Source organism: Littorina saxatilis, linkage group LG12 (assembly GCF_037325665.1).
Source record: "Littorina saxatilis isolate snail1 linkage group LG12, US_GU_Lsax_2.0, whole genome shotgun sequence".
Lineage (NCBI taxonomy): Eukaryota > Metazoa > Mollusca > Gastropoda > Littorinimorpha > Littorinidae > Littorina > Littorina saxatilis.
Window position 1 is genome coordinate 76,210,732 of NC_090256.1, and position 7,500 is coordinate 76,218,231.

Consider the following 7,500-nt stretch of genomic DNA (forward strand, 5'->3'; position numbering starts at 1 on the left):
TTGCCTTCGCTGCACGATTTAGCGCCACGGTCAATATGTCACGGTGATAAGATGGGAATTATAGGAGCGTACCTTTCGGGTCGGAGCTGCTGCTGTGAGGTTTGTTGTGTAAATACGATGAGACGGCAATTTACGATGTTTATTCGTATGATTCAAGTTCTTTTGTGATTTGCTTTTCAAATGGGTGGCCTAGTGATGGTAGCTTTTAATAACATGATACGCCATAAATGTGAAAAATGCGTTTTGGGTGGTGTCCTCTGGAACTAAGAGCAAAAAAAGCGGAGGGGTGGGGTGGGTGGGGGGCGAAAAGGACAGACAGGCAGAGGGAGCGAGATAAAGCGCATGAAAGGGAGCGTCTTAAAAATTGATAAGTGTTTGATTCTTCACGAGATATGTGAATAAATACATGATCATATGGTACTTGTTTTCAAAGGTTTTGAAGCAATTCTCGAACACACACACACACGCACACGCACAAAGCGAGACTGTGACAGAGAGAAAGAGGCAGACAGAGGCCGAAGTTGAGGTCAAAAGGCTTCATTGCCAAAGGGATAATAGCAGTATGTCCAAGACAACCTTGTGTAGTCCATTGCTTGACATCCCATGTGTAAACAACAAGGGGAGGAATTTTGGAGAGTAAAGTTCTTCTTCTTCAGCGTTCCAGAATGTTCTGGTTTCGTGTGAGCTCGTTTGCCCATTTGGGTTCCCCACACTATACTCTGAGAGCATAGTCAGCTTCACTCCGCTTTCGTTGAGTAGGCATGCTGGGTATTTTCGTGTTTTCATAACCCACCGAACTCCGACATGAATTACATGATCTTTTCCGTGCGCACATGGTCTTGTGCTTGCGTATACACACGAAGGGGGTTAAGTCACTAGCAGGTCTGCACATATATTGACCTGGGAGATCGGAAAAATCTCCACTCTTAACCCACCAGGCGGCAGTGACCAGGATTCGAACTCACGACCTCCCGATTAGGAGGCTGACGTCTTACCACCACGCCACTGCGCCCGTCGAGGGTAAAGTGAAAGGCAGATTTCATAAGTTACGTCAACTCTGCCACAAAACAATCTTTGCAGATTGGGGTATCAAACCTTGAAGACCAAACTAAATGGGATTAGACACCAACCAAGCTGTTTCTTCTGTTTTCAGAAAACACTAGATATTTTCTGTCGTACCTAGATTAGTGTTCTTGAAATGCGTTAGAGTATACGACAATATTCTGAAAGAATTCCAGTGTACACACATCAGTTGTGCGATGTTTGTTTCGTAAAATCATCAGTGTTTTTTTCCGCTCGAAGTCTATGAGTTTACAAAAGTACCGAACGAGGAAGGATTAGCAGAAGACAACAACAATAACAACAACAGTAGTAGCAACAACAACAAACAGCAGCAACAACAAGCAGCAGAAGTGAAAACGACCAAATAAGAACAAATAAGAACAGTAAGACAACAACAACAAACACACAGCATCACAAACAAAATGTAATTCATTTGTAAAGAGGTACAGAGAGCCTTTTCCACAAAGTTTGTTTCTTTTTCAAACAATGATGGTTGCACACATTATCATAGCTTTGGTCATTGTGCGAACAGAACATTCTCAGTCCGCACAATTTCAATTAGCTGATGAGGAAACTGCGTCAGTTTACCATGTGAACTACAAGCACAGTTACACTAAATGACTGTTTGAGCCTTTTACCTACATAATTATGGTACGGTCCATAAAGTGTTTTCTATGTTGACCGGTTTATGTTCTCGAAGGTTTTTGCAAAAAGTGTAAATTCATGAAATCCATGTCGAGCTTCCGCCTCCATGGTTAGTGTTGGCGGTGTAAAAGCTACGGCTTTGTATAAGGCAAAGAGAAAACAAGTGGTAAAAGCTAAATCGATACATTTTGTCAATATGTGGGCCTCACAGAATGAAACAACGCCTTGCGGTTTTTTTTTCTCTCACCAGGACTAGTAAATCATAGGCTGGCGTAGACGTTGTGATCGAGACAGTTACACAAGCTAAATGGACCTAATTTTCATTAAACGGATTTTCTTGGTATTTGAGAGAAAAAGTGATATAAGTAACATTTAAAGTCTTAATCAGCTATTGTGACCTTTATGTTTTCGGAAATCCCACGTCTGCCTCTGATATTAAAAGAAATGAATACAAAGTGACAAACTGTAAAAGAATTATTTCTCTCAAAAGCAAAACCATTTTATAGCCCATAGGTTTTTTCTTCAGATGTTTTATTCCACAGACAGACTGTATAGATTTATTTTGTATGTGAATGTACAGTACTAGAACACGCAAAATGTGTCGGACACATAAGAGTTTGCTAGTGTAGAAATGCACGTGAAATTCACAATACAAATTAGTGATTGTTTTATTTACAATTTATGTTTGCTTAGGAAAATAGCCAAATGTACCGTTTCACTTTAAAAATAAATCTGAGTAAAAAATGATTCGTTACATTTTCAAAAGCAATGGATCATGCATAATGCAAGTAAATTTACTTACGAAACGTGTGGGCGTCTCTAGCTGTCTAACATTTGAAACAGACACACTACCCCATGCAAACCAGGGATGTAAAATCGCTCGTATTTATTTTGTCATTGAAAGTTTAAAACGTGTTTCAAATTGTGCACAAAATGGAAGTAAAATACTTCACAAAATGTCAATTCTATCAATACGGCTGACAACAATGCTCAAGGCTATGTATGTTGACATTGACTTTAGAAAGTTTTGGACACCAAACGGGTAGCAAAAAGCGACATCCCTACATTCATTCAATCGTTATGTCAACGACATTAAACAAAATGACAAACACACAAAAAACATGTGGGGGTATTATCTGCTAGAATTCGCGTGTAAAATGTCATTAAACATCTGCGCATTAAACATCTGCGCATAATTAGCTTTCTGTGAATCGCTCTACATGCGCGCGCACGCCCTCATCTCGTCTCGATTCCCAGTATACCAAAACATCGAATCATAAAGAAGAATAGTAAGAAAGAAAGAAAGGATGAAAGAAAGAAGGAAAGAAAGAAAGGATGAAAGAAAGAAGGAAAGAAAGAAAGGATGAAAGAAAGAAAGAAGGAAAGAAAGACAGATGGACACAAGAGACACACACACACAAACACAAAACAAAAACGCGCGCGCGCTCTCACACACACACACTCATTCACACACACGATCGCACACATGTTCGCACTCACGTTCACACACACACACACACACACACACACACACACACACACACACACACACACACACACACACACACACACACATGCATATGAATAACTAGAGGAATATTCGCCGGGGTGAATCGCGAGACAGAGACAGACAGCGTGGCGGTTCACCACAATCACCTTTGAAGGCGAAGTCCTGTCAAACGGGATTGAGAATTTTAGAGCTTATTTCTTAGCCCTACATTATCTGTTGTGGCTTCTCAAATGCCAGCACATACAGACAGACAAAAGCCGCTAGACCCCATCACAAACAGAACTCTACAATCCACAGGTTTTGCCCACACACACACACAAACACACACACACACAGAGAAGCCGTATATATATATATATGTATATCTATATCTATAAATATATAGAGATAGGTGACAGTGTATTTTTCGCGTGGCTATAAATTGATTCGACCTTTTCACTTTGACAGTAAGAACAACTTACGGGTGCAAGGGAAGCGTTCTGGACAGCGCAGTGACATTCTAAAAATAGTAACGTAGAAACGGGAATATGGATTGAAGCCACACGAAGGAAGGGAGATAAACGCAAAACACTGGAGAAGATAAGGAAGAGTTACTGGGAATGGTGAAATGAACAGAAAAACCAAAATCGGTTCAGCGCTGCGCGCTGAGAGCACGTGTTGAAATATCTCATCGATGATATTGTGTCCGGGGTGTAGCTGAACACGGTGTCCAAATTTGAAAAAGATCCACCGAGAACTTTGGCTTTGGTGTGTCGGTATGGGGGCCCGGGTAGCTCAGGTGGAACCAAAATCGGTTCAGCGCTGCGCGCTGAGAGCACGTGTTGAAATATCTCATCGATGAGGTTGTGTCCGGGGTCTCTCTGAATAAGCCCACCAAATTTGAAGCAGATCCATCGAGAACTTTGGCCGTGCATCGCGCACAGACAGACACACAGACACACAGACACTAGTCGTATATATATATAGAAGATTAGATAGATATATGCACACACACAAACGCTCGCGCTCACACACACACACACACACACACACACACACACACACACACACACACACACACACACACACACACACACACGCACACACACACACACACACGCACACACACACACAAACGCTCGCTCTCTCATTCTATATATCCCTTTCCTCTTTCTCTTTCTTTCTTTCTTTCAATTTTCTTTTTTGTTATTCTCTTTCTTTTGCTTCCGTTGTCTGTGGTTTTTTTGTCTCCTTTATCTGTCCCCCCCCCCCCCCCCCCCCCCCCCCCCCTCTCCACTTATCCCCTTTTCTCTCTTAGTCCATCCTCCCCTACCAGTCTGTGGAACAAAATATTTGGATGACACATTTTAGAAAGAGAAAGACCTCAAATAAGCGAAAGACACAAAAAGCTCTTATCAAAGTGGCTGAACGCCCTCATAAAAAAAAAATTTTAACCAAAAAAACCCCAATAAAAACGTCTTAATTCACACACAAATATACGGTTCTGTCTTCTATGTCTTCAGCACGCGATCCCAATTCCGATTACCAACATTAAATGTATTGATTTAAACTTTTTAAATTGTTTTCAGAACTTATTCAACTTAATCTAAAACAAAAATAGAATGTGCTTTAATATATTGTATTTTTAGACAGCAAGGGGCCGACTAGTACTAATACTATTCGCAGAATGTTTCAAGAGTGCGGACCTTCCAAGATCAGTTATAGATTCGCGTTTTTTTTTATTTGTTTGTTTTTGAAATGTGAAAATTTGAAAAATCGACTTTGTAGAAGTTACCATAGGCGAACATTTGACTTTGTCTTTGTGCCGTCTTTGTGTTGGTGAGTACCGATACATTTGACTTTGTCTTTGTGCAGTCTTTGTGTTGGTGAGTACCGATACATTTGACTTTGTCTTTGTGCTGTCTTTGTGTTGGTGAGTACCGATACATTTGACTTTGTCTTTGTGCCGTCTTTGTGTTGGCGAGTACCGATACATTTGACTTTGTCTTTGTGCCGTCTTCGTGTTGGTGAGTACCGATACATTTGACTTTGTCTTTGTGCCGTCTTTGTGTTGGTGAGTACCGATACATTTGACTTTGTCTTTGTGCCGTCTTTGTGTTGGTGAGTACCGATACATTTGACTTTGTCTTTGTGCCGTCTTTGTGTTGGTGAGTACCGATACATTTGACTTTGTCTTTGTGCTGTCTTTGTGTTGGTGAGTACCGATACATTTGACTTTGTCTTTGTGCTGTCTTTGTGTTGGTGAGTACCGATACATTTGACTTTGTCTTTGTGCCGTCTTTGTGTTGGTGAGTACCGATACATTTGACTTTGTCTTTGTGCCGTCTTTGTGTTGGTGAGTACCGATACATTTGACTTTGTCTTTGTGCTGTCTTTGTGTTGGTGAGTACCGATACATTTGACTTTGTCTTTGTGTTGGTGAGTACCGATACATTTGACTTTGTCTTTGTGCTGTCTTTGTGTTGGTGAGTACCGATACATTTGACTTTGTCTTTGTGCTGTCTTTGTGTTGGTGAGTACCGATACATTTGACTTTGTCTTTGTGCCGTCATTGTGTTGGTGAGTACCGATACATTTGACTTTGTCTTTGTGCTGTCTTTGTGTTGGTGAGTACCGATACATTTGACTTTATCTTTGTGCAGTCTTTGTGTTGGTGAGTACCGATACATTTGACTTTGTCTTTGTGCTGTCTTTGTGTTGGTGAGTACCGATACATTTGACTTTGTCTTTGTGCAGTCGTTGTGTTGGTGAGTACCGATACATTTGACTTTGTCTTTGTGCTGTCTTTGTGTTGGTGAGTACCGATACATTTGACTTTGTCTTTGTGCCGTCTTTGTGTTGGTGAGTACCGATACATTTGACTTTGTCTTTGTGCCGTCTTTGTGTTGGTGAGTACCGATACATTTGACTTTGTCTTTGTGCTGTCTTTGTGTTGGTGAGTACCGATACATTTGACTTTGTCTTTGTGTTGGTGAGTACCGATACATTTGACTTTGTCTTTGTGCTGTCTTTGTGTTGGTGAGTACCGATACATTTGACTTTGTCTTTGTGCTGTCTTTGTGTTGGTGAGTACCGATACATTTGACTTTGTCTTTGTGCCGTCATTGTGTTGGTGAGTACCGATACATTTGACTTTGTCTTTGTGCTGTCTTTGTGTTGGTGAGTACCGATACATTTGACTTTATCTTTGTGCAGTCTTTGTGTTGGTGAGTACCGATACATTTGACTTTGTCTTTGTGCTGTCTTTGTGTTGGTGAGTACCGATACATTTGACTTTGTCTTTGTGCAGTCGTTGTGTTGGTGAGTACCGATACATTTGACTTTGTCTTTGTGCTGTCTTTGTGTTGGTGAGTACCGATACATTTGACTTTGTCTTTGTGCCGTCTTTGTGTTGGTGAGTACCGATACATTTGACTTTGTCTTTGTGCCGTCTTTGTGTTGGTGAGTACCGATACATTTGACTTTGTCTTTGTGCCGTCTTTGTGTTGGTGAGTACCGATACATTTGACTTTGTCTTTGTGCCGTCTTTGTGTTGGCGAGTACCGATACATTTGACTTTGTCTTTGTGCCGTCTTTGTGTTGGTGAGTACCGATACATTTGACTTTGTCTTTGTGCTGTCTTTGTGCTGGTGAGTACCGATTCATTTGACTTTGTCTTTGTGCCGTCTTTGTGTTGGTGAGTACCGATACATTTGACTTTGTCTTTGTGCTGTCTTTGTGCTGGTGAGTACCGATTCATTTGACTTTGTCTTTGTGCCGTCTTTGTGTTGGTGAGTACCGATACATTTGACTTTGTCTTTGTGCCGTCTTTGTGCTGGTGAGTACCGATTCATTTGACTTTGTCTTTGTGCCGTCTTTGTGTTGGTGAGTACCGATACATTTGACTTTGTCTTTGTGCCGTCTTTGTGTTGGTGAGTACCGATACATTTGACTTTGTCTTTGTGCCGTCATTGTGTTGGTGAGTACCGATACATTTGACTTTGTCTTTGTGCCGTCTTTGTGTTGGCGAGTACCGATACATTTGACCTTGTCTTTGTGCTGTCTTTGTGTTGGCGAGTACCGATACATTTGACTTTGTCTTTGTGCCGTCTTTGTGTTGGCGAGTACCGATACATTTGACTTTGTCTTTGTGCCGTCTTTGTGTTGGTGAGTACCGATACATTTGACTTTGTCTTTGTGCTGTCTTTGTGTTGGTGAGTACCGATACATTTGACTTTGTCTTTGTGCCGTCTTTGTGTTGGTGAGTACCGATACATTTGACTTTGTCTTTGTGCCGTCTTTGT

General features: G+C 41.1%; 1 protein-coding gene across 1 annotated transcript in view; it reads right to left on the reverse strand.

Annotated features, from left to right (window-relative positions):
• The window catches only part of LOC138982795 (secretin receptor-like), a 123,274-nt gene that overhangs the window by 74,146 nt on the left and 41,628 nt on the right, over positions 1-7,500 (reverse strand). The window lies entirely within an intron of this gene.